We start from the raw sequence: 21,302 nt of genomic DNA on the forward strand, positions 1-21,302 counted from the left end.
AGACCCAGGTTCTGCTCCAGCTACCAGGCCCAGGTTCTTTTCCAGCTATCAAGTCAAGGTTCTGCTCCAGCTACAAGACCCAGGTTCTGCTCCAGTTACCAGGTCCAGGTTCTGTTCCAGCTACAAGACCCAGGTTCTGCTTCAGCTACAAGACCCAGGTTCTGCTCCAGCAACACGGCCCAGGTTCTGCTCCAGCTACCAGACCCAGGTTCTGTTCCAGCTACAAGACCCAGGTTCTGCTCCAGCTACCAGGCCCAGGTTCTGTTCCAGCTACCAGGCCCAGGTTTTGCTCCATCTATCAGGCCCAGGTTCTGCTCCAGCTACAAGACCCAGGTTCTGCTCCAGCTACAAGACCCAGGTTCTGCTCCAGCTACCAGGCCCAGGTTCTGTTCCAGCTACAAGACCCAGGTTCTGCTTCAGCTACAAGACCCAGGTTCTGCTCCAGCAACACGGCCCAGGTTCTGCTCCAGCTACCAGACCCAGGTTCTGTTCCAGCTACAAGACCCAGGTTCTGCTCCATCTATCAGGCCCAGCTTCTGCTCCAGCTACAAGACCCAGGTTCTGCTCCAGCTACAAGACCCAGGTTCTGCTCCAGCTACCAGGACCAGGTTCTGTTCCAGCTACAAGACCCAGGTTTTGCTCCAGCTACAAGACCCAGGTTCTGCTCCAGCTACACGGCCTAGGTTTTGCTCCACCTACCAAGCCCAGGTTCTGTTCCAGCTACAAGACCCAGGTTCTGCTCCAGCTACAAGACCCAGGTTCTGCTCCAGCTACCAGGCCCAGGTTCTTCTCCAGCTACAAGACCCAGGTTCTGCTCCAGCTACAAGACCCAGATTCTGCTTCAGCTACCAGACCCAGGTTCTGCTTCAGCTACCAGACCCAGGTTCTGCTCCAGCTACCAGGCCCAGGTTATGCTCCAGCTATCAGGCCCAGGTTCTGCTCCAGCTATCAGGCCCAGGTTCTGCTCCAGCTACCAGACCTAGGTTCTGCTCCAGCTACCAGACCTAGGTTCTGCTCCAGCTACCAGGCCCAGGTTCTGCTCCAGCTACAAGACCCAGGTTCTGCTCCAGCTACAAGACCCAGGTTCTGCTTCAGCTACACGGCCCAGATTCTTCTCCAGCTACAAGACCCAGGTTCTGTTCCAGCTACACGGCCCAGGTTCTGCTCCAGCTACCAGGCCCAGGTTCTGCTCCAGCTACCAGGCCCATGTTCTGCTCCAGCTACCAGACCCAGGTTCTGCTCCAGCTGCCAAGCCCAGGTTCTTTCCCAGCTACAAGACCCAGGTTCTGCTCCAGCTACAAGACCCAGGTTCTGCTCCAGCTACCAGGCTCAGGTTCTGCTCCAGCTACTAGGCCCAGGTTCTGCTCCAGCTACCAGGTCCAGGTTCTGCTCCAGCTATCAGGCCCAGGTTTCTCCAGCTACACGGCCCAGGTTCTGCTCCAGCTACAAGGCCCAGGTTCTGTTCCAGCTACAAGACCCAGAATCTGCTTCAGCTACAAGACCCAGGTTCTTCTCCATCTACCAGTCCCAGGTTCTTCTCCATCTACCAGGCCCAGGTTCTGCTCCATCTACAAGACCCAGGTTCTGGTCCAATTTCACGGCCCAGATTCTGCTCCAGCTATCAGGCCCAGGTTCTGCTCCAGCTACAAGACCCAGGTTCTGTTCCAGCTACAAGACCCAGGTTCTTTTCCATCTACCAGTCCCAGGTTCTTCTCCATCTACCAGGCCCAGGTTCTGCTCCATCTACAAGACCCAGGTTCTGCTCCAGCTACAAGACCCAGGTTCTGCTCCAGCTACCAGGCCCAGGTTCTGCTCCAGCTACAAGACCCAGGTTCTGCTCCAGCTACAAGACCCAGGTTCTGTTCCAGTTACAAGACCCAGGTTCTGCTCCAGCTACCAGGCCCAGGTTCTGCTCCACCTACAAGACCCAGGTTCTGCTCCAGCTACCAGGCCCAGGTTCTTTTCCAGCTATCAAGTCTAGGTTCTGCTCCAGCTACAAGACCCAGGTTCTGCTCCAGTTACCAGGTCCAGGTTCTGTTCCAGCTACAAGACCCAGGTTCTGCTTCAGCTACAAGACCCAGGTTCTGCTCCAGCAACACGGCCCAGGTTCTGCTCCAGCTACCAGACCCAGGTTCTGTTCCAGCTACAAGACCCAGGTTCTGCTCCAGCTACCAGGCCCAGGTTCTGTTCCAGCTACCAGGCCCAGGTTTTGCTCCATCTATCAGGCCCAGGTTCTGCTCCAGCTACAAGACCCAGGTTCTGCTCCAGCTACAAGACCCAGGTTCTGCTCCAGCTACCAGACCCAGGTTCTGTTCCAGCTACAAGACCCAGGTTTTGCTCCAGCTACAAGACCCAGGTTCTGCTCCAGCTACACGGCCTAGGTTTTGCTCCACCTACCAAGCCCAGGTTCTGTTCCAGCTACAAGACCCAGGTTCTGCTCCAGCTACAAGACCCAGGTTCTGCTCCAGCTACCAGGCCCAGGTTTGTCCAGCTACACGGCCCAGGTTCTGCTCCAGCTACCAGGCCCAGGTTCTGCTCCAGCTACCAGGCCCATGTTCTGCTCCAGCTACAAGACCCAGGTTCTGCTCCAGCTACAAGACCCAGGTTCTGTTCCAGTTACAAGACCCAGGTTCTGCTCCAGCTACCAGGCCCAGGTTCTGCTCCACCTACAAGACCCAGGTTCTGCTCCAGCTACCAGGCCCAGGTTCTTTTCCAGCTATCAAGTCAAGGTTCTGCTCCAGCTACAAGACCCAGGTTCTGCTCCAGTTACCAGGTCCAGGTTCTGTTCCAGCTACAAGACCCAGGTTCTGCTTCAGCTACAAGACCCAGGTTCTGCTCCAGCAACACGGCCCAGGTTCTGCTCCAGCTACCAGACCCAGGTTCTGTTCCAGCTACAAGACCCAGGTTCTGCTCCAGCTACCAGGCCCAGGTTCTGTTCCAGCTACCAGGCCCAGGTTTTGCTCCATCTATCAGGCCCAGGTTCTGCTCCAGCTACAAGACCCAGGTTCTGCTCCAGCTACAAGACCCAGGTTCTGCTCCAGCTACCAGGCCCAGGTTCTGTTCCAGCTACAAGACCCAGGTTCTGCTTCAGCTACAAGACCCAGGTTCTGTTCCAGCAACACGGCCCAGGTTCTGCTCCAGCTACCAGACCCAGGTTCTGTTCCAGCTACAAGACCCAGGTTCTGCTCCATCTATCAGGCCCAGGTTCTGCTCCAGCTACAAGACCCAGGTTCTGCTCCAGCTACAAGACCCAGGTTCTGCTCCAGCTACCAGGACCAGGTTCTGTTCCAGCTACAAGACCCAGGTTTTGCTCCAGCTACAAGACCCAGGTTCTGCTCCAGCTACACGGCCTAGGTTTTGCTCCACCTACCAAGCCCAGGTTCTGTTCCAGCTACAAGACCCAGGTTCTGCTCCAGCTACAAGACCCAGGTTCTGCTCCAGCTACCAGGCCCAGGTTCTTCTCCAGCTACAAGACCCAGGTTCTGCTCCAGCTACAAGACCCAGATTCTGCTTCAGCTACCAGACCCAGGTTCTGCTTCAGCTACCAGACCCAGGTTCTGCTCCAGCTACCAGGCCCAGGTTATGCTCCAGCTATCAGGCCCAGGTTCTGCTCCAGCTATCAGGCCCAGGTTCTGCTCCAGCTACCAGACCTAGGTTCTGCTCCAGCTACCAGACCTAGGTTCTGCTCCAGCTACCAGGCCCAGGTTCTGCTCCAGCTACAAGACCCAGGTTCTGCTCCAGCTACAAGACCCAGGTTCTGCTTCAGCTACACGGCCCAGATTTTTCTCCAGCTACAAGACCCAGGTTCTGTTCCAGCTACACGGCCCAGGTTCTGCTCCAGCTACCAGGCCCAGGTTCTGCTCCAGCTACCAGGCCCATGTTCTGCTCCAGCTACCAGACCCAGGTTCTGCTCCAGCTGCCAAGCCCAGGTTCTTTCCCAGCTACAAGACCCAGGTTCTGCTCCAGCTACAAGACCCAGGTTCTGCTCCAGCTACCAGGCCCAGGTTCTGCTCCAGCTACTAGGCCCAGGTTCTGCTCCAGCTACCAGGTCCAGGTTCTGCTCCAGCTATCAGGCCCAGGTTTCTCCAGCTACACGGCCCAGGTTCTGCTCCAGCTACAAGGCCCAGGTTCTGTTCCAGCTACAAGACCCAGGTTCTGCTCTAGCTACAAGACCCAGGTTCTTCTCCATCTACCAGTCCCAGGTTCTTCTCCATCTACCAGGCCCAGGTTCTGCTCCATCTACAAGACCCAGGTTCTGGTCCAATTTCACGGCCCAGATTCTGCTCCAGCTATCAGGCCCAGGTTCTGCTCCAGCTACAAGACCCAGGTTCTGTTCCAGCTACAAGACCCAGGTTCTTTTCCATCTACCAGTCCCAGGTTCTTCTCCATCTACCAGGCCCAGGTTCTGCTCCATCTACAAGACCCAGGTTCTGCTCCAGCTACAAGACCCAGGTTCTGCTCCAGCTACCAGGCCCAGGTTCTGCTCCAGCTACAAGACCCAGGTTCTGCTCCAGCTACAAGACCCAGGTTCTGTTCCAGTTACAAGACCCAGGTTCTGCTCCAGCTACCAGGCCCAGGTTCTGCTCCACCTACAAGACCCAGGTTCTGCTCCAGCTACCAGGCCCAGGTTCTTTTCCAGCTATCAAGTCTAGGTTCTGCTCCAGCTACAAGACCCAGGTTCTGCTCCAGTTACCAGGTCCAGGTTCTGTTCCAGCTACAAGACCCAGGTTCTGCTTCAGCTACAAGACCCAGGTTCTGCTCCAGCAACACGGCCCAGGTTCTGCTCCAGCTACCAGACCCAGGTTCTGTTCCAGCTACAAGACCCAGGTTCTGCTCCAGCTACCAGGCCCAGGTTCTGTTCCAGCTACCAGGCCCAGGTTTTGCTCCATCTATCAGAACCAGGTTCTGCTCCAGCTACAAGACCCAGGTTCTGCTCCAGCTACAAGACCCAGGTTCTGCTCCAGCTACCAGACCCAGGTTCTGTTCCAGCTACAAGACCCAGGTTTTGCTCCAGCTACAAGACCCAGGTTCTGCTCCAGCTACACGGCCTAGGTTTTGCTCCACCTACCAAGCCCAGGTTCTGTTCCAGCTACAAGACCCAGGTTCTGCTCCAGCTACAAGACCCAGGTTCTGCTCCAGCTACCAGGCCCAGGTTTGTCCAGCTACACGGCCCAGGTTCTGCTCCAGCTACAAGGCCCAGGTTCTGTTCCAGCTACAAGACCCAGGTTCTGCTTCAGCTACAAGACCCAGGTTCTTTTCCATCTACCAGTCCCAGGTTCTTCTCCATCTACCAGGCCCAGGTTCTGCTCCATCTACAAGACCCAGGTTCTGCTCCAATTTCAATGCCCAGATTCTGCTCCAGCTATCAGGCCCAGGTTCTGTTACATCTACACGGCCCAGGTTCTGCTCCAGCTACCAGGCCCAGGTTCTGCTCCAGCTACAAGACCCAGGTTCTGCTCCAGCCATCAGGCCCAGGTTCTGCTCCAGCTACAAGACCCAGGTTCTGCTCCAGCTACCAGGCCCAGGTTCTGCTCCAGCTACCAGGCCCAGGTTCTGCTCCAGCTACAAGACCCAGGTTCTGCTCCAGCTACCAGGACCAGGTTCTGCTCCAGCTACAAGACCCAGGTTCTGTTACATCTACACGGCCCAGGTTCTGCTCCAGCTACCAGGCCCAGGTTCTGCTCCAGCTACAAGACCCAGGTTCTGCTCCAGCCATCAGGCCCAGGTTCTGCTCCAGCTACAAGACCCAGGTTCTGCTCCAGCTACCAGGCCCAGGTTCTGCTCCAGCTACCAGGCCCAGGTTCTGCTCCAGCTACAAGACCCAGGTTCTGCTCCAGCTACCAGGACCAGGTTCTGCTCCAGCTACAAGACCCAGGTTCTGTTCCAGTTACAAGACCCAGGTTCTGCTCCAGCTACCAGGCCCAGGTTCTGCTCCACCTACAAGACCCAGGTTCTGCTCCAGCTACCAGGCCCAGGTTCTTTTCCAGCTATCAAGTCTAGGTTCTGCTCCAGCTACAAGACCCAGGTTCTGCTCCAGTCACCAGGTCCAGGTTCTGTTCCAGCTACAAGACCCAGGTTCTGCTTCAGCTACAAGACCCAGGTTCTGCTCCAGCAACACGGCCCAGGTTCTGCTCCAGCTACCAGACCCAGGTTCTGTTCCAGCTACAACACCCAGGTTCTGCTCCATCTATCAGGCCCAGGTTCTGCTCCAGCTACAAGACCCAGGTTCTGCTCCAGCTACCAGGCCCAGGTTCTGTTCCAGCTACAAGACCCAGGTTTTGCTCCAGCTACAAGACCCAGGTTCTGCTCCAGCTACACGGCCTAGGTTTTGCTCCACCTACCAAGCCCAGGTTCTGTTCCAGCTACAAGACCCAGGTTCTGCTCCAGCTACAAGACCCAGGTTCTGCTTCAGCTACAAGACCCAGGTTCTTTTCCATCTACCAGTCCCAGGTTCTTCTCCATCTACCAGGCCCAGGTTCTGCTCCATCTACAAGACCCAGGTTCTGCTCCAATTTCAATGCCCAGATTCTGCTCCAGCTATCAGGCCCAGGTTCTGTTCCAGCTACAAGACCCAGGTTCTTTTCCATCTACCAGTCCCAGGTTCTTCTCCATCTACCAGGCCCAGGTTCTGCTCCAGCTACAAGACCCAGGTTCTGCTCCAGCTACCAGGCCCAGGTTCTGCTCCAGCTACCAGGCCCAGGTTCTGCTCCAGCTACAAGGTCCAGGTTCTGCTCCAGCTACCAGGTCCAGGTTCTGCTCCAGCTACACGGCCCAGGTTCTGTTACATCTACACGGCCCAGGTTCATCTCCAGCTACCAGGCCCAGGTTCTGCTCCAGCTACAAGACCCAGGTTCTGCTCCAGCCATCAGGCCCAGGTTCTGCTCCAGCTACAAGACCCAGGTTCTGCTCCAGCTACCAGGCCAAGGTTCTGCTCCAGCTACCAGGCCCAGGTTCTGCTCCAGCTACAAGACCCAGGTTCTGCTCCAGCTACCAGGACCAGGTTCTGCTCCAGCTACAAGACCCAGGTTCTGTTCCAGTTACAAGACCCAGGTTCTGCTCCAGCTACCAGGCCCAGGTTCTGCTCCACCTACAAGACCCAGGTTCTGCTCCAGCTACCAGGCCCAGGTTCTTTTCCAGCTATCAAGTCTAGGTTCTGCTCCAGCTACAAGACCCAGGTTCTGCTCCAGTTACCAGGTCCAGGTTCTGTTCCAGCTACAAGACCCAGGTTCTGCTTCAGCTACAAGACCCAGGTTCTGCTCCAGCTACCAGACCTAGGTTCTTTTCCAGCTACAAGACCCAGGTTCTGCTCCATCTATCAGGCCCAGGTTCTGCTCCAGCTACAAGACCCAGGTTCTGCTCCAGCTACAAGACCCAGGTTCTGCTCCAGCTACCAGGCCCAGGTTCTGTTCCAGCTACAAGACCCAGGTTTTGCTCCAGCTACAAGACCCAGGTTCTGCTCCAGCTACACGGCCTAGGTTTTGCTCCACCTACCAAGCCCAGGTTCTGTTCCAGCTACAAGACCCAGGTTCTGCTCCAGCTACAAGACCCAGGTTCTGCTCCAGCTACCAAGCCCAGGTTCTCTCCAGCTACAAGACCCAGGTTCTGCTCCAGCTACAAGACCCAGATTCTGCTTCAGCTACCAGACCCAGGTTCTGCTTCAGCTACCAGACCCAGGTTCTGCTCCAGCTACCAGGCCCAGGTTATGCTCCAGCTATCAGGCCCAGATTCTGCTCCAGCTATCAGGCCCAGGTTCTGCTCCAGCTACCAGACCTAGGTTCTGCTCCAGCTACCAGACCTAGGTTCTGCTCCAGCTACCAGGCCCAGGTTCTGCTCCAGCTACAAGACCCAGGTTCTGCTCCAGCTACAAGACCCAGGTTCTGCTTCAGCTACACGGCCCAGATTCTGCTCCAGCTACAAGACCCAGGTTCTGCTCCAGCGACAAGACCCATGTTCTGCTCCATTTACCAGGTCCAGGTTCTGTTCCAGCTACAAGACCCAGGTTCTGCTTCAGCTACAAGACCCAGGTTCTGCTCCAGCAACACGGCCCACGTTCTGCTCCAGCTACCAGACCCAGGTTCTGTTCTAGCTACAAGACCAAGGTTCTGCTCCATCTATCAGGCCCAGGTTCTGCTCCAGCTACAAGACCCAGGTTCTGCTCCAGCTACAAGACCCAGGTTCTGCTCCAGCTACCAGGCCCAGGTTCTGTTCCAGCTACAAGACCCAGGTTTTGCTCCAGCTACAAGACCCAGGTTCTGCTCCAGCTACACAGCCTAGGTTTTGCTCCACCTACCAAGCCCAGGTTCTGTTCCAGCTACAAGACCCAGGTTCTGCTCCAGCTACAAGACCCAGGTTCTGCTTCAGCTACAAGACCCAGGTTCTTTTCCATCTACCAGTCCCAGGTTCTTCTCCATCTACCAGGCCCAGGTTCTGCTCCATCTACAAGACCCAGGTTCTGCTCCAATTTCAATGCCCAGATTCTGCTCCAGCTATCAGGCCCAGGTTCTGTTCCAGCTACAAGACCCAGGTTCTTTTCCATCTACCAGTCCCAGGTTCTTCTCCATCTACCAGGCCCAGGTTCTGCTCCAGCTAAAAGACCCAGGTTCTGCTCCAGCTACCAGGCCCAGGTTCTGCTCCAGCTACCAGGCCCAGGGTCTGCTCCAGCTACCAGGTCCAGGTTCTGCTCCAGCTACCAGGTCCAGGTTCTGCTCCAGCTACACGGCCCAGGTTCTGTTACATCTACACGGCCCAGGTTCTGCTCCAGCTACCAGGCCCAGGTTCTGCTCCAGCTACAAGACCCAGGTTCTGCTCCAGCCATCAGGCCCAGGTTATTCTCCAGCTACAAGACCCAGGTTCTGCTCCAGCTACCAGGCCCAGGTTCTGCTCCAGCTACCAGGCCCAGGTTCTGCTCCAGCTACAAGACCCAGGTTCTGCTCCAGCTACCAGGACCAGGTTCTGCTCCAGCTACAAGACCCAGGTTCTGTTCCAGTTACAAGACCCAGATTCTGCTCCAGCTACCAGGCCCAGGTTCTGCTCCACCTACAAGACCCAGGTTCTGCTCCAGCTACCAGGCCCAGGTTCTTTTCCAGCTATCAAGTCTAGGTTCTGCTCCAGCTACAAGACCCAGGTTCTGCTCCAGTTACCAGGTCCAGGTTCTGTTCCAGCTACAAGACCCAGGTTCTGCTTCAGCTACAAGACCCAGGTTCTGCTCCAGCAACACGGCCCAGGTTCTGCTCCAGCTACCAGACCCAGGTTCTGTTCCAGCTACAAGACCGAGGTTCTGCTCCATCTATCAGGCCCAGGTTCTGCTCCAGCTACAAGACCAAGGTTCTGCTCCAGCTACAAGACCCAGGTTCTGCTCCAGCTACCAGGCCCAGGTTCTGTTCCAGCTACAAGACACAGGTTTTGATCCAGCTACAAGACCCAGGTTCTGCTCCAGCTACACGGCCTAGGTTTTGCTCCACCTACCAAGCCCAGGTTCTGTTCCAGCTACAAGACCCAGGTTCTGCTCCAGCTACAAGACCCAGGTTCTGCTCCAGCTACCAGGCCCAGGTTCTGCTCCAGCTACAAGACCCAGGTTCTGCTCCAGCTACAAGACCCAGATTCTGCTTCAGCTACCAGACCCAGGTTCTGCTTCAGCTACCAGACCCAGGTTCTGCTCCAGCTACCAGGCCCAGGTTATGCTCCAGCTATCAGGCCCAGGTTCTGCTCCAGCTATCAGGCCCAGGTTCTGCTCCAGCTACCAGACCTAGGTTCTGCTCCAGCTACCAGACCTAGGTTCTGCTCCAGCTACCAGGCCCAGGTTCTGCTCCAGCTACAAGACCCAGGTTCTGCTCCAGCTACAAGACCCAGGTTCTGCTTCAGCTACACGGCCCAGATTCTGCTCCAGCTACAAGACCCAGGTTCTGTTCCAGCTACACGGCCCAGGTTCTGCTCCAGCTACCAGGCCCAGGTTCTGCTCCAGCTACCAGGCCCATGTTCTGCTCCAGCTACCAGACCCAGGTTCTGCTCCAGCGGCCAAGCCCAGGTTCTGTCCCAGCTACAAGACCCAGGTTCTGCTCCAGCTACAAGACCCAGGTTCTGCTCCAGCTACCAGGCCCAGGTTCTGCTCCAGCTACCAGGCCCAGGTTCTGCTCCAGCTACCGGGGCCAGGTTCTGCTCCAGCTATCAGGCCCAGGTTTCTCCAGCTACACGGCCCAGGTTCTGCTCCAGCTACAAGGCCCAGGTTCTGTTCCAGCTACAAGACCCAGGTTCTGCTTCAGCTACAAGACCCAGGTTCTTCTCCATCTACCAGTCCCAGGTTCTTCTCCATCTACCAGGCCCAGGTTCTGCTCCATCTACAAGACCCGGGTTCTAATCCAATTTCACGGCCCAGATTCTGCTCCAGCTATCAGGCCCAGGTTCTGCTCCAGCTACAAGACCCAGGTTCTATTCTAGCTACAAGACCCAGGTTCTTTTCCATCTACCAGTCCCAGGTTCTTCTCCATCTACCAGGCCCAGGTTCTGCTCCATCTACAAGACCCAGGTTCTGCTCCAGCTACAAGACCCAGGTTCTGCTCCAGCTACCAGGCCCAGGTTCTACTCCAGCTACAAGACCCAGGTTCTGCTCCAGCTACAAGACCCAGGTTCTGTTGCAGTTACAAGACCCAGGTTCTGCTCCAGCTACCAGGCCCAGGTTCTGCTCCACCTACAAGACCCAGGTTCTGCTCCAGCTACCAGGCCCAGGTTCTTTTCCAGCTATCAAGTCTAGGTTCTGCTCCAGCTACAAGACCCAGGTTCTGCTCCAGTTACCAGGTCCAGGTTCTGTTCCAGCTACAAGACCCAGGTTCTGCTTCAGCTACAAGACCCAGGTTCTGCTCCAGCAACACGGCCCAGGCTCTGCTCCAGCTACCAGACCCAGGTTCTGTTCCAGCTACAAGACCCAGGTTCTGCTCCAGCTACCAGGCCCAGGTTCTGTTCCAGCTACCAGGCCCAGGTTTTGCTCCATCTATCAGGCCCAGGTTCTGCTCCAGCTACAAGACCCAGGTTCTGCTCCAGCTACAAGACCCAGGTTCTGCTCCAGCTACCAGGCCCAGGTTCTGTTCCAGCTACAAGACCCAGTTTTTGCTCCAGCTACAAGACCCAGGTTCTAATCTAACTACCAAGCCCAGGTTCTGTTCCAGCTACAAGACCCAGGTTCTGCTCCAGCTACAAGACCCAGGTTCTGCTCCAGCTACCAGGCCCAGGTTCTGCTCCAGCTACAAGACCCAGGTTCTGCTCCAGCTACAAGACCCAGATTCTGCTTCAGCTACCAGACCAAGGTTCTGCTTCAGCTACCAGACCCAGGTTCTGCTCCAGCTACCAGGCCCAGGTTATGATCCAGCTATCAGGCCGAGGTTCTGCTCCAGCTATCAGGCCCAGGTTCTGCTCCAGCTACCAGACCTAGGTTCTGCTCCAGCTACCAGACCTAGGTTCTGCTCCAGCTACCAGGCCCAGGTTCTGCTCCAGCTACAAGACACAGGTTCTGCTCCAGCTACAAGACCCAGGTTCTGCGTCAGCTACACGGCCCAGATTCTGCTCCAGCTACAAGACCCAGGTTCTGTTCCAGCTACACGGCCCAGGTTCTGCTCCAGCTACCAGGCCCAGGTTCTGCTCCAGCTACCAGGCCCATGTTCTGCTCCAGCTACCAGACCCAGGTTCTGCTCCAGCTGCCAAGCCCAGGTTCTTTCCCAGCTACAAGACCCAGGTTCTGCTCCAGCTACAAGACCCAGGTTCTGCTCCAGCTACCAGGCCCAGGTTCTGCTCCAGCTACCAGGCCCAGGTTCTGCTCCAGCTACCAGGTCCAGGTTCTCGTCCAGCTATCAGGCCCAGGTTTCTCCAGCTACACGGCCCAGGTTCTGCTCCAGCTACAAGACCCAGGTTCTGCTCCAGCTACAAGGCCCAGGTTCTGTTCCAGCTACAAGACCCAGGTTCTGCTTCAGCTACAAGTCCCAGGTTCTGCTCCAATTTCACGGCCCAGATTCTGCTCCAGCTATCAGGCCCAGGTTCTGCTCCAGCTACCAGACCCAGGTTCTTTTCCATCTACCAGTCCCAGGTTCTTCTCCATCTACCAGGCCCAGGTTCTGCTCCATCTACAAGACCCAGGTTCTGCTACAGTTACAAGACCCAGGTTCTGCTCCATCTACCAGGCCCAGGTTCTGCTCCAGCTACAAGGCCCAGGTTCTGCTCCAGCTTCCAGGCCCAGGTTCTGCTCCAGCTATCAGGCCCAGGTTCTGCTCCAGCTACACGGCCCAGGTTCTGCTCCAGCTACAAGACCCAGGTTCTGCTCCAGCTACAAGGCCCAGGTTCTTCTCCAGCTACCAGGCCCAGGTTCTGCTCCACCTACAAGACCCAGGTTCTGCTCCAGCTACCAGGCCCAGGTTCTTTTCCAGCTATCAAGTCTAGGTTCTGCTCCAGCTACAAGACCCAGGTTCTGCTCCAGTTACCAGGTCCAGGTTCTGTTCCAGCTACAAGACCCAGGTTCTGCTTCAGCTACAAGACTCAGGTTCTGCTCCAGCAACACGGCCCAGGTTCTGCTCCAGCTACCAGACCCAGGTTCTGTTCCAGCTACAAGTCCCAGGTTCTGCTCCAGCTACCAGGCCCAGGTTCTGTTCCAGCTACCAGGCCCAGGTTTTGCTCCATCTATCAGGCCCAGGTTCTGCTCCAGCTACAACACCCAGGTTCTGCTCCAGCTACAAGACCCAGGTTCTGCTCCAGCTACCAGACCCAGGTTCTGTTCCAGCTACAAGACCCAGGTTCTGCTCCAGCTACAAGACCCAGGTTCTGCTCCAGCTACCAGGCCCAGGTTCTGCTCCAGCTACAAGACCCAGGTTCTGCTCCAGCTACAAGACCCAGATTCTGCTTCAGCTACCAGACCCAGGTTCTGCTTCAGCTACCAGACCCAGGTTCTGCTCCAGCTACCAGGCCCAGGTTATGCTCCAGCTATCAGGCCCAGGTTCTGCTCCAGCTATCAGGCCCAGGTTCTGCTCCAGCTACCAGACCTAGGTTCTGCTCCAGCTACCAGACCTAGGTTCTGCTCCAGCTACAAGACCCAGGTTCTGCTCCAGCTACAAGACCCAGGTTCTGCTTCAGCTACACGGCCCAGATTCTGCTCCAGCTACAAGACCCAGGTTCTGTTCCAGCTACACGGTCCAGGTTCTGCTCCAGCTACCAGGCCCAGGTTCTGCTCCAGCTACCAGGCCCATGTTCTGCTCCAGCTACCAGGTCCAGGTTCTGCTCCAGCTATCAGGCCCAGGTTTCTCCAGCTACACGGCCCAGGTTCTGCTCCAGCTACAAGGCCCAGGTTCTGTTCCAGCTACAAGACCCAGGTTCTGCTTCAGCTACAAGACCAAGGTTCTGCTCCAATTTCACGGCCCAGATTCTGCTCCAGCTATCAGGCCCAGGTTCTGCTCCAGCTACAAGACCCAGGTTCTGTTCCAGCTACAAAACCCAGGTTCTTTTCCATCTACCAGTCCCAGGTTCTTCTCCATCTACCAGGCCCAGGTTCTGCTCCATCTACAAGACCCAGGTTCTGCTCCAGTTACAAGACCCAGGTTCTGCTCCATCTACCAGGCCCAGGTTCTGCTCCAGCTACAAGACCCAGGTTCTGCTCCAGCTACCAGGCCCAGGTTCTGCTCCAGCTACCAGGCCCAGGTTCTGCTCCACCTACAAGACCCAGGTTCTGCTCCAGCTACCAGGCCCAGGTTCTTTTCCAGCTATCAAGTCTAGGTTCTGCTCCAGCTACAAGACCCAGGTTCTGCTCCATTTACCAGGTCCAGGTTCTGTTCCAGCTACAAGACCCAGGTTCTGCTTCAGCTACAAGACCCAGGTTCTGCTCCAGCAACACGGCCCGGGTTCTGCTCCAGCTACCAGACCCAGGTTCTGTTCCAGCTACAAGACCCAGGTTCTGCTCCAGCTACCAGGCCCAGGTTCTGTTCCAGCTACCAGGCCCACGTTTTGCTCCATCTATCAGGCCCAGGTTCTGCTCCAGCTACAAGACCCAGGTTCTGCTCCAGCTACAAGACCCAGGTTCTGCTCCAGCTACCAGGCCCAGGTTCTGCTCCAGCTACCAGACCCAGGTTCTGTTCCAGCTACAAGACCCAGGTTCTGCTCCAGCTACCAGGCCCAGGTTCTGTTCCAGCTACCAGGCCCAGGTTTTGCTCCATCTATCAGGCCCAGGTTCTGCTCCAGCTACAAGACCCAGGTTCTGCTCCAGCTACAAGACCCAGGTTCTGCTCCAGCTACCAGGCCCAGGTTCTGTTCCAGCTACAAGACCCAGGTTTTGCTCCAGCTACAAGACCCAGGTTCTGCTCCACCTACCAAGCCCAGGTTCTGTTCCAGCTACAAGACCCAGGTTCTGCTCCAGCTACAAGACCCAGGTTCTGCTCCAGCTACCAGGCCCAGGTTCTGCTCCAGCTACAAGACCCAGGTTCTGCTCCAGCTACAAGACCCAGATTCTGCGTCAGCTACCAGACCAAGGTTCTGCTTCAGCTACCAGACCCAGGTTCTGCTCCAGCTACCAGGCCCAGGTTATGATCCAGCTATCAGGCCCAGGTTCTGCTCCAGCTATCAGGCCCAGGTTCTGCTGCAGCTACCAGACCTAGGTTCTGCTCCAGCTACCAGACCTAGGTTCTGCTCCAGCTACCAGGCCCAGGTTCTGCTCCAGCTACAAGACACAGGTTCTGCTCCAGCTACAAGACCCAGGTTCTGCTTCAGCTACACGGCCCAGATTCTGCTCCAGCTACAAGACCCAGGTTCTGTTCCAGCTACACGGCCCAGGTTCTGCTCCAGCTACCAGGCCCAGGTTCTGCTCCAGCTACCAGGCCCATGTTCTGCTCCAGCTACCAGACCCAGGTTCTGCTCCAGCTGCCAAGCCCAGGTTCTTTCCCAGCTACAAGACCCAGGTTCTGCTCCAGCTACAAGACCCAGGTTCTGCTCCAGCTACCAGGCCCAGGTTCTGCTCCAGCTACCAGGCCCAGGTTCTGCTCCAGCTACCAGGTCCAGGTTCTCGTCCAGCTATCAGGCCCAGGTTTCTCCAGCTACACGGCCCAGGTTCTGCTCCAGCTACAAGACCCAGGTTCTGCTCCAGCTACAAGGCCCAGGTTCTGTTCCAGCTACAAGACCCAGGTTCTGCTTCAGCTACAAGTCCCAGGTTCTGCTCCAATTTCACGGCCCAGATTCTGCTCCAGCTATCAGGCCCAGGTTCTGCTCCAGCTACCAGACCCAGGTTCTTTTCCATCTACCAGTCCCAGGTTCTTCTCCATCTACCAGGCCCAGGTTCTGCTCCATCTACAAGACCCAGGTTCTGCTACAGTTACAAGACCCAGGTTCTGCTCCATCTACCAGGCCCAGGTTCTGCTCCAGCTACCAGGCCCAGGTTCTGCTCCAGCTTCCAGGCCCAGGTTCTGCTCCAGCTATCAGGCCCAGGTTCTGCTCCAGCTACACGGCCCAGGTTCTGCTCCAGCTACAAGACCCAGGTTCTGCTCCAGCTACAAGGCCCAGGTTCTTCTCCAGCTACCAGGCCCAGGTTCTGCTCCACCTACAAGACCCAGGTTCTGCTCCAGCTACAAGACCCAGGTTCTGCTCCAGCTACCAGGCCCAGGTTCTGCTCCAGCTACAAGACCCAGGTTCTGCTCCAGCTACAAGACCCAGATTCTGCTTCAGCTACCAGACCCAGGTTCTGCTTCAGCTACCAGACCCAGGTTCTGCTCCAGCTACCAGGCCCAGGTTATGCTCCAGCTATCAGGCCCAGGTTCTGCTCCAGCTATCAGGCCCAGGTTCTGCTCCAGCTACCAGACCTAGGTTCTGCTCCAGCTACCAGACCTAGGTTCTGCTCCAGCTACAAGACCCAGGTTCTGCTCCAGCTACAAGACCCAGGTTCTGCTTCAGCTACACGGCCCAGGTTCTGCTCCAGCTACAAGACCCAGGTTCTGTTCCAGCTACACGGTCCAGGTTCTGCTCCAGCTACCAGGCCCAGGTTCTGCTCCAGCTACCAGGCCCATGTTCTGCTCCAGCTACCAGGTCCAGGTTCTGCTCCAGCTATCAGGCCCAGGTTTCTCCAGCTACACGGCCCAGGTTCTGCTCCAGCTACAAGGCCCAGGTTCTGTTCCAGCTACAAGACCCAGGTTCTGCTTCAGCTACAAGACCAAGGTTCTGCTCCAATTTCACGGCCCAGATTCTGCTCCAGCTATCAGGCCCAGGTTCTGCTCCAGCTACAAGACCCAGGTTCTGTTCCAGCTACAAAACCCAGGTTCTTTTCCATCTACCAGTCCCAGGTTCTTCTCCATCTACCAGGCCCAGGTTCTGCTCCATCTACAAGACCCAGGTTCTGCTCCAGTTACAAGACCCAGGTTCTGCTCCATCTACCAGGCCCAGGTTCTGCTCCAGCTACAAGACCCAGGTTCTGCTCCAGCTACCAGGCCCAGGTTCTGCTCCAGCTACAAGACCCAGGATCTGTTCCAGTTACAAGACCCAGGTTCTGCTCCAGCTACCAGGCCCAGGTTCTGCTCCAGCTACCAGGCCCAGGTTCTGCTCCACCTACAAGACCCAGGTTCTGCTCCAGCTACCAGGCCCAGGTTCTTTTCCAGCTATCAAGTCTAGGTTCTGCTCCAGCTACAAGACCCAGGTTCTGCTCCATTTACCAGGTCCAGGTTCTGTTCCAGCTACAAGACCCAGGTTCTGCTTCAGCTACAAGACCCAGGTTCTGCTCCAGCAACACGGCCCAGGTTCTGCTCCAGCTACCAGACCCAGGTTCTGTTCCAGCTACAAGACCCAGGTTCTGCTCCAGCTACCAGGCCCAGGTTCTGTTCCAGCTACCAGGCCCAGGTTTTGCTCCATCTATCAGGCCCAGGTTCTGCTCCAGCTACAAGACCCAGGTTCTGCTCCAGCTACAAGACCCAGGTTCTGCTCCAGCTACCAGGCCCAGGTTCTGCTCCAGCTACCAGACCCAGGTTCTGTTCCAGCTACAAGACCCAGGTTCTGCTCCAGCTACCAGGCCCAGGTTCTGTTCCAGCTACCAGGCCCAGGTTTTGCTCCATCTATCAGGCCCAGGTTCTGCTCCAGCTACAAGACCCAGGTTCTGCTCCAGCTACAAGACCCAGGTTCTGCTCCAGCTACCAGGCCCAGGTTCTGTTCCAGCTACAAGACCCAGGTTTTGCTCCAGCTACAAGACCCAGGTTTTGCTCCAGCTACAAGACCCAGGTTCTGCTCCACCTACCAAGCCCAGGTTCTGTTCCAGCTACAAGACCCAGGTTCTGCTCCAGCTACAAGACCCAGGTTCTGCTCCAGCTACCAGGCCCAGGTTCTGCTCCAGCTACAAGACCCAGGTTCTGCTCCAGCTACAAGACCCAGATTCTGCGTCAGCTACCAGACCAAGGTTCTGCTTCAGCTACCAGACCCAGGTTCTGCTCCAGCTACCAGGCCCAGGTTATGATCCAGCTATCAGGCCCAGGTTCTGCTCCAGCTATCAGGCCCAGGTTCTGCTGCAGCTACCAGACCTAGGTTCTGCTCCAGCTACCAGACCTAGGTTCTGCTCCAGCTACCAGGCCCAGGTTCTGCTCCAGCTACAAGACACAGGTTCTGCTCCAGCTACAAGACCCAGGTTCTGCTTCAGCTACACGGCCCAGATTCTGCTCCAGCTACAAGACCCAGGTTCTGTTCCAGCTACACGGCCCAGGTTCTGCTCCAGCTACCAGGCCCAGGTTCTGCTCCAGCTACCAGGCCCATGTTCTGCTCCAGCTACCAGACCCAGGTTCTGCTCCAGCTGCCAAGCCCAGGTTCTTTCCCAGCTACAAGACCCAGGTTCTGCTCCAGCTACAAGACCCAGGTTCTGCTCCAGCTACCAGGCCCAGGTTCTGCTCCAGCTACCAGGCCCAGGTTCTGCTCCAGCTACCAGGTCCAGGTTCTCGTCCAGCTATCAGGCCCAGGTTTCTCCAGCTACACGGCCCAGGTTCTGCTCCAGCTACAAGACCCAGGTTCTGCTCCAGCTACAAGGCCCAGGTTCTGTTCCAGCTACAAGACCCAGGTTCTGCTTCAGCTACAAGTCCCAGGTTCTGCTCCAATTTCACGGCCCAGATTCTGCTCCAGCTATCAGGCCCAGGTTCTGCTCCAGCTACCAGACCCAGGTTCTTTTCCATCTACCAGTCCCAGGTTCTTCTCCATCTACCAGGCCCAGGTTCTGCTCCATCTACAAGACCCAGGTTCTGCTACAGTTACAAGACCCAGGTTCTGCTCCATCTACCAGGCCCAGGTTCTGCTCCAGCTACCAGGCCCAGGTTCTGCTCCAGCTTCCAGGCCCAGGTTCTGCTCCAGCTATCAGGCCCAGGTTCTGCTCCAGCTACACGGCCCAGGTTCTGCTCCAGCTACAAGACCCAGGTTCTGCTCCAGCTACAAGGCCCAGGTTCTTCTCCAGCTACCAGGCCCAGGTTCTGCTCCACCTACAAGACCCAGGTTCTGCTCCAGCTACCAGGCCCAGGTTCTTTTCCAGCTATCAAGTCTAGGTTCTGCTCCAGCTACAAGACCCAGGTTCTGCTCCAGTTACCAGGTCCAGGTTCTGTTCCAGCTACAAGACCCAGGTTCTGCTTCAGCTACAAGACTCAGGTTCTGCTCCAGCAACACGGCCCAGGTTCTGCTCCAGCTACCAGACCCAGGTTCTGTTCCAGCTACAAGTCCCAGGTTCTGCTCCAGCTACCAGGCCCAGGTTCTGTTCCAGCTACCAGGCCCAGGTTTTGCTCCATCTATCAGGCCCAGGTTCTGCTCCAGCTACAAGACCCAGGTTCTGCTCCAGCTACAAGACCCAGGTTCTGCTCCAGCTACCAGACCCAGGTTCTGTTCCAGCTACAAGACCCAGGTTCTGCTCCAGCTACAAGACCCAGGTTCTGCTCTAGCTACCAGGCCCAGGTTCTGCTCCAGCTACAAGACCCAGGTTCTGCTCCAGCTACAAGACCCAGATTCTGCTTCAGCTACCAGACCCAGGTTCTGCTTCAGCTACCAGACCCAGGTTCTGCTCCAGCTACCAGGCCCAGGTTATGCTCCAGCTATCAGGCCCAGGTTCTGCTCCAGCTATCAGGCCCAGGTTCTGCTCCAGCTACCAGACCTAGGTTCTGCTCCAGCTACCAGACCTAGGTTCTGCTCCAGCTACCAGGCCCAGGTTCTGCTCCAGCTACAAGACCCAGGTTCTGCTCCAGCTACAAGACCCAGGTTCTGCTTCAGTTACACGGCCCAGATTCTGCTCCAGCTACAAGACCCAGGTTCTGTTCCAGCTACACGGTCCAGGTTCTGCTCCAGCTACCAGGCCCAGGTTCTGCTCCAGCTACCAGGCCCATGTTCTGCTCCAGCTACCAGGTCCAGGTTCTGCTCCAGCTATCAGGCCCAGGTTTCTCCAGCTACACGGCCCAGGTTCTGCTCCAGCTACAAGGCCCAGGTTCTGTTCCAGCTACAAGACCCAGGTTCTGCTTCAGCTACAAGACCAAGGTTCTGCTCCAATTTCACGGCCCAGATTCTGCTCCAGCTATCAGGCCCAGGTTCTGCTCCAGCTACAAGACCCAGGTTCTGTTCCAGCTACAAAACCCAGGTTCTTTTCCATCTACCAGTCCCAGGTTCTTCTCCATCTACCAGGACCAGGTTCTGCTCCATCTACAAGACCCAGGTTCTGCTCCAGTTACATGACCCAGGTTCTGCTCCATCTACCAGGCCCAGGTTCTGCTCCAGCTACAAGACCCAGGTTCTGCTCCAGCTACCAGGCCCAGGTTCTGCTCCAGCTACAAGACCCAGGTTCTGTTCCAGTTACAAGACCCAGGTTCTGCTCCAGCTACCAGGCCCAGGTTCTGCTCCAGCTACCAGGCCCAGGTTCTGCTCCACCTACAAGACCCAGGTTCTGCTCCAGCTACCAGGCCCAGGTTCTTTTCCAGCTATCAAGTCTAGGTTCTGCTCCAGCTACAAGACCCAGGTTCTGCTCCAGTTACCAGGTCCAGGTTCTGTTCCAGCTACAAGACCCAGGTTCTGCTTCAGCTACAAGACCCAGGTTCTGCTCCAGCAACACGGCCCAGGTTCTGCTCCAGCTACCAGACCCAGGTTCTGTTCCAGCTACAAGACCCAGGTTCTGCTCCAGCTACCAGGCCCAGGTTCTGTTCCAGCTACCAGGCCCAGGTTTTGCTCCATCTATCAGGCCCAGGTTCTGCTCCAGCTACAAGACCCAGGTTCTGCTCCAGCTACAAGACCCAGGTTCTGCTCCAGCTACCAGGCCCAGGTTCTGCTCCAGCTACCAGACCCAGGTTCTGTTCCAGCTACAAGACCCAGGTTCTGCTCCAGCTACCAGGCCCAGGTTCTGTTCCAGCTACCAGGCCCAGGTTTTGCTCCATCTATCAGGCCCATGTTCTGCTCCAGCTACAAGACCCAGGTTCTGCTCCAGCTACAAGACCCAGGTTCTGCTCCAGCTACCAGGCCCAGGTTCTGTTCTAGCTACAAGACCCAGGTTTTGCTCCAGCTACAAGACCCAGGTTCTGCTCCACCTACCAAGCCCAGGTTCTGTTCCAGCTACAAGACCCAGGTTCTGCTCCAGCTACCAGGCCCAGGTTCTGCTCCAGCTACAAGACCCAGGTTCTGCTCCAGCTACAAGACCCAGATTCTGCTTCAGCTACCAGACCAAGGTTCTGCTTCAGCTACCAGACCCAGGTTCTGCTCCAGCTACCAGGCCCAGGTTATGATCCAGCTATCAGGCCCAGGTTCTGCTCCAGCTATCAGGCCCAGGTTCTGCTCCAGCTACCAGACCTAGGTTCTGCTCCAGCTACCAGACCTAGGTTCTGCTCCAGCTACCAGGCCCAGGTTCTGCTCCAGCTACAAGACACAGGTTCTGCTCCAGCTACAAGACCCAGGTTCTGCTTCAGCTACACGGCCCAGATTCTGCTCCAGCTACAAGACCCAGGTTCTGTTCCAGCTACACGGCCCAGGTTCTGCTCCAGCTACCAGGCCCAGGTTCTGCTCCAGCTACCAGGCCCATGTTCTGCTCCAGCTAACAGACCCAGGTTCTGCTCCAGCTGCCAAGCCCAGGTTCTTTCCCAGCTACAAGACCCAGGTTCTGCTCCAGCTACAAGACCCAGGTTCTGCTCCAGCTACCAGGCCCAGGTTCTGCTCCAGCTACCAGGCCCAGGTTCTGCTCCAGCTACCAGGTCCAGGTTCTCGTCCAGCTATCAGGCCCAGGTTTCTCCAGCTACACGGCCCAGGTTCTGCTCCAGCTACAAGACCCAGGTTCTGCTCCAGCTACAAGGCCCAGGTTCTGTTCCAGCTACAAG

This window comes from Nothobranchius furzeri, chromosome 10 (assembly GCF_043380555.1).
Source record: "Nothobranchius furzeri strain GRZ-AD chromosome 10, NfurGRZ-RIMD1, whole genome shotgun sequence".
Taxonomy (NCBI): Eukaryota; Metazoa; Chordata; class Actinopteri; order Cyprinodontiformes; family Nothobranchiidae; genus Nothobranchius; species Nothobranchius furzeri.